Source organism: Urocitellus parryii, chromosome 10 (genome assembly GCF_045843805.1).
Source record: "Urocitellus parryii isolate mUroPar1 chromosome 10, mUroPar1.hap1, whole genome shotgun sequence".
Taxonomy (NCBI): Eukaryota; Metazoa; Chordata; class Mammalia; order Rodentia; family Sciuridae; genus Urocitellus; species Urocitellus parryii.
In genome coordinates this window covers 80,904,233-80,910,232 of record NC_135540.1, presented here as the reverse complement: position 1 = coordinate 80,910,232, position 6,000 = coordinate 80,904,233, and positions in this window count along the sequence as shown.

The following is a 6,000-nucleotide window of genomic DNA, read 5'->3' as shown; positions in this document are numbered from 1 at the left end:
TACAAAAATATATAAAACACAGTTTCTGCCCTCAAGGAACTGACTAATTCTTATTCCTTATTATATTTGTTTAGTCATCATTAATTTTCATATCATTAAAATTTTAAGGAACATCTTCGTTGAAAAACAGTTGAAGCAAATTTTTAAAAACAGGAAATAAGAAAATGCTGAATCAATTTATTTTATTCCATAGGATTCTCAATATATTTTTTTATTTTATTTATATAGAGAAATGGGATTTGGGACAGGATATATCTGATGTAACACCCCTTTAGCTCACCACTATTCAATTGGATTCAGCTCAGCAAATATTTATTAAGTAGGCAATGATATATAAGGAAATTTGGGGAAGGCGGTGAGAGGAAAAGTTGAACAACAATAGTTGTCTTGAGGGTCTTTGCATCAGAACAGAAATAAATTAATGTAGTGATACTTCTGCCTCTCCCAAACCTCAGTCTATGCTTCAGATTTTTGTCCTATTTTCCTTCATGGATCAGAGAGCGAATAACACCAAACCTTTGGCTAAAACCCTCTGAGCAGGTTGTTCTTTTCAACTGCTATTCCTGTTTCTGGAACATTTCTCTTCCAGACCTTCTTATGTCTTTCTTTCAAATCATGGGACTAGGAATCAGTCAGAGAAAGGACAGAGGAAAAGTGTCTGGGGAAGAAAAAATCAGAGAGGGCTGGCCACTCCTCCGCAGGTGGCTATTTTTCTATTGCTGCTAAGCCTGAGGGAGCTGGGGTTTATTAAGGCAGCAGTTAGCTCTTTATAAAAGTAAACAAAAACAACATATAACAGAATCTCTTAAGTAATATAAGTAATAAATGCTGCAACACAATAAAGGATTAAGCATTCATAATCCATTGGACTTATGAGGTATCACTTATGGAAAAGGTAGCATTTGCAGATGAGTATTAAGGAGGATAAACCAGGCAAAGAAAAAATGGTAGTGAAGGAAACCAGACCATGTAGTATGGCTGGAACATTGCAATATGAGGGAAAAGAGAGCTGGACACCAAAATATTAGCTTGAGGCAAGTATGAAAGGATACAGGTATTGAACTGAGGTCTTGTTTTAATTTTTTTTTTAATTTAGTTAGTAATGAATGGCTACTTGTCTTCTTTGGGGGAAAAGTTTATAGCAGGAATGGACAAAGTTCTAGGAGAATAAACTTAGCAACCCCATACATGACTACTATGGTAGATAGGATTCTAAAAGGACTCCTGCTAACCCAGAATCTTGTACAATCCCCTCCATTCTGAGTGTGGGAAAAAGCTGAAGGAATGAGTGGATATCACTGGAGTGATTAGCTTTACATTGTCTAGCAAAGCCGACTTTAAAAAAAATAAAAAAGGAAAGTTTTCCTTCATGAGCCTAACCTTAGGTAAGGTTTTTAAAAGGACAGGGGCTCTTTCTGGAGAAAGAGATAGAAAGTATTACATTCAATGTGCAAAACATTCTTCATTGCTACTTGAAGATGGAAGGGCTCACATGGCAGAAATGATAGGTGGTTTCTAGTAGCCAATAACAGGCCTCAGCTAGCAGCCACCAAGACAATGAGACCTCAGGTCTAGGACTGTAAGGAACTGCTAAAACTGAAATGAGTTTGGAAGAGGATTTCTACCCAGAGCCTTTGGATAAGACCACTGCTTTGCCAACTACTTGGCTATGAGCCAAGAACTCAGTTGAGCCCACCTGGATGGTTGACCTGCAAGACTGTGGAAAAACACATGGGTGTTGTTGTAGGCCTCTAAGATTGTGGTGATTTGTTATGTGGCAACAGAAATCAAATACAGTTGGTGGGGGAGGAACTAGAAGCCACTTAGATTATGAAACTAACCTAGATTAAAACAAATTAGTACCTCAATAAAAAAGTTACCATAAAAATAAAGAGGTCAGAAGGGAAAAATACCAAAGAAACATCCTTTGTGTGACAGCAATGGATTCCAGATGGAGGCCAGAGGAAAGAGGGTGAATATGAGTCTAAGACAGGAACCTGGAGGGCTGAAAGGATAATGGTGTCATTTATAAAAGCTTGGAAACCCAGAATAAGACTGGGAAGTAGGGATAATCAGTTTTATTTCAAATGCTCTGAATTTATGATATCAACAGCATGTCCACAAACTCATTAAAATGAAGGAGCTGCAATTCTGTAAAGAAGTTAAAGTTAGAAATGTCATTTGTCACCGGGCACTGTGGCAAATGCCTGCAATCCCAGTGACTCAGGAGGCTGAGGCAGGAGGATCATGAGTTCAAAGCCAGCCTCAGCAACTTAGTGAGGCACTTAGCAATTCAGTGAGACCCTGTCTCTAAAAATAGTACAAAAAAAAAGAGGGGGGCTGGGGATGTGGCTCAGTGGTTAAGTGCCCCTAGGCTCAGTTCCTAGTACCAAAGAAAGAAAGGACAATTGTCACATTTCTGATAACCAATTAACTGAAAAAATATGTGAAAAGAAAGATTGGTAGAAATTGGAAGAGGATCCCCAAAGAAAGACGACGCCCACTTCTGTGGATAATACCCTTCCTCTGTGTGGAATATCTGATCTGCAACAGTCTCGGGAAATCACCTGCTTAAAACTATTACCCCTCAGTTCAAGTATTATCTCTTCCATACAGCTTCCCTGCTCTGATTAGCAGACAAAATTGCTCAGCCAGAAAAAGTTATATTAAGATTTCTTAAGTTAATTAAGAAGATGTTCCTATATCCCCAGTAGGCTTAAGTTCAGAGGAAGGGACCAAATGATTCCACCTCTACATTCTCAATACTAAATTAAATGTCAAGAGCACAATAGTTACTAAATATTTATTGAATGAATGAAACAAACACAGCAGTAGTGAAATAGATAAGAAGGAACCAGAGCCCCCACAACTACTAATTCAGGCTTACATGAATATTCAATAGTAATTAAAGGAAAGGTGTTCTTGGCATTTCTATAAGTTTTTTTAAAAATATTTTTATTGGCAAGTTATAATTATATATAACAGTAGGTTTCATTGTGATATATTATCACCTGTACATAAGTAGAATTTGGTCTCATTTGTGAGAAGATTTTAGACAATGAATGTAAATCATGGAAATAAAGATACAGAGTATTCACAGAAACATATACACAGAAGATTTCGCTGACAAAAGTAGAGCTCAACTTAACAGAATCCAGTAAAATCCTAAATTTGTGTTTGCTGTTGTTTTCAACTCATGTCTGTTCAATTTTTCTTGTGTTTAGGAAAAGAGAGTGAGGTATGTCCTATGGTTTAATATCTGTCTGTAACAGTAGCACTAATATAAAATAGGAAAGTTCTATTATTAAAACATTAAAGCAACTTTAATTCATTAATCAGATGTCTTGGAGAAATTAGATACAAGACACTTGTACTACTAATACCTTAATCTTACTCTTTCTGAAAAGCTGCACTTTTCAGGGATCCTGAGCATCAAAAAAATCTGATGTTCAGCCAGAATTTTGAATCCTATGATTTATTTACTTATTCATTGATTGCTTTAGGGAGGAGGCTTCTAAGTATTCCAGCATTCGGAAACCATTTAATCCATCCAGATCTAAGACTCTGTGTGCTTCTCTCTTAAAGTATCTCAACTGGCATCTCCAGGTGTTCTGACAGACTAGAGACTGGATTTTTGATTTTTTTTCCTAGTTCAATTTGCTTTCAATTCAATTCCCCAAAAGGTCACTCAGACAGGTGTGAATGGGTAGGTTTATTCATCATTGCTGGTCATGCTGCTGCTGGCTTCACCCATTTCAACCATTGCTCCATCTTCCTGGGTGTATTAGTTGCAAACGTGCCATTTTAGGTTTAGGATTTGGCTCCTAAAAGCAATCTTCAGTTAACTGGTTTCCACATCCAGACTCTTTATACCATCTTGCAGTTACAGCTGAGAGTTCTGCTAGAGATTATTCTACATGCTTAATATCGCCTCATTACTTTGCTTATTCTGAATGTAATGTCTGGTCACTAAAATTGATGTTTGCTTTAGAAAAAAAAAAAACTGACACACAATTCTCTCAGGTCTCCACTATCTCTCTTTAAGTCTTTGCAATGCTGGAGGCACTGTGCTAATGAGAAAGTAAAGGTACTGAGAAAGGACTATACAGAACTACAAGAGATGAAGGTGGGCACTCAGGATGCACAGTTGTCTGCAGCCCCACAACACAGCTTCCTACAAACAAAGAATTATGTTGAGAACAGAGTGACAAATGTCGCAAAATAAATATACACAGGAGTTTAAGGGAGGCAAGTCTCAGGGACACTTTCAAGGGGAATAGGATGAATTTTTGACAAGGATGGTTAGGGCTGTGGGAGACCCAGAATTACATATTGAAAGGTCAGAGGTGACCACCTCAACAGCAGGAGCAGAGAAGAATCTTCTCGATTTGTCATTCTCCCAGGGCAGAGTATAAAGATGTGAGAAACATTAGGGAAGGCAGCTCACAGAATTGAGAGAGCAGAAAGGGGAGGGAACACAACCAAAGATTCACAGGGAAAAATCAAAGAGGGAGTGAGTTTCCAGGGCCTATTGAATTTCGCAATTAGGTCTTCATTATTAATCACAAAAGCTATTATGTTCTCTATGCCAGGCAAAGATCACCCACATGATCCCATTGAATCCTCTCAAACACACTTGAAGCATGTGTTATTATCTGCAGAACAGTTCCTGGGGTGGCTAAGGGCAAAATCCAAACCACAGGGGGATGAGAAGTGACTGAGTGGGGAGAATATAGTCTGCATTTGGGATAAATTTGGGATAAAAAGGGATTGAGTCCCTAGTAAAGGCTAGTCAGTGTGCCAGTCACTTTAACATTGCTTTCTAATGTCATCCAAACAAAACTCTGAAAGGAATGTGCTGTTATTCACCATTAAAGAAGAAACAGAGATTCTGGAAGCTCAAGGTAACCCTTGAGCCTATCTTCTTTTCAATAAAATTCAAGGCCCCACAGAGGGAGCAGGGAGTTGCAAGAGACATGGAGAGTTTACTTCATTAGCCAGGAACAGGGACAAGAACATAATATCCACCAGTTGTACTTTTAAACTTTAATTTAAATGCTAGTTTCATTATTGATACTGTGGTGACTAAGGGTCTGAGCCCAGAAGTCAGACTCCCTGATTTTAGAGCTCATCTATGCTACACTGTGTATCATTTTGCCTTAGTTTTTTAGTCTGTAAAACGGGGTTTGTCATGAAAATTCTTTGAAAATAGTACACATGGAACATTTTTTTTAAAAAGCGCCTAGGTTATGATTCATGTGGGGTAAAACGCTGGGTAGTAGTTTAATCTCCATTTATAGCCCAGAAAAATAGAGAATTAGCAAGGATATCAAAGCTAGCAACTCCAGGAACCTGCTTGCACTCTGGGATCTTCCAGAAGCCCTGAGCGTCACCACCACCGCCCAATTCTGCAGGGAAACCTCTCCAGGGAGTATAGGGGAGTGAGGGTGGGTGAATTAGCATGTTTGTAGCATGAAATAGGCTCTCACTGATTTTTTTTTTTTTTTTTTTTGCAGCGGGAGAGGGGAGCTATGATGAGAAGCTCTCAGGATGACAGGTAGCTATGGCCAAGAGGCACAGGTGCAGGGTCCATAGCTTCAGACACAGGAAGCCCAGGAAAGGAAATGAGAATAGAATTCACATCGCGATTTTGTTTGGAGTCAGAAGATTAAAAACCCAGGAAGAAACTCTTTTATTTTCCTCTGCCTTCTTGCTAGCGGGAATGTGGCCACTGTTCTCCAAGAGATTAAAAAAAAAAAAAAAAAAAAAGTCCCTCCTACTTTTGCTTCCTCTACCTTCTCCCTCCTCTCCCTAGGCACCCCCACCCTACTTCCTCTTCTCTCCCTCCCCCTGCTGGTTCACTGGTTACTTCCCTCCTCACTTCTCTCCTGGCTACTGCCAGGTCCGAGTGCCTACTAGGGCTAAGGAGAGGGCGAAATTGGCAGCGAACTGAACAGATCAGTCAGAGGAAGAAGGAGCGAAGTTAGAGAGTCAAGAGTC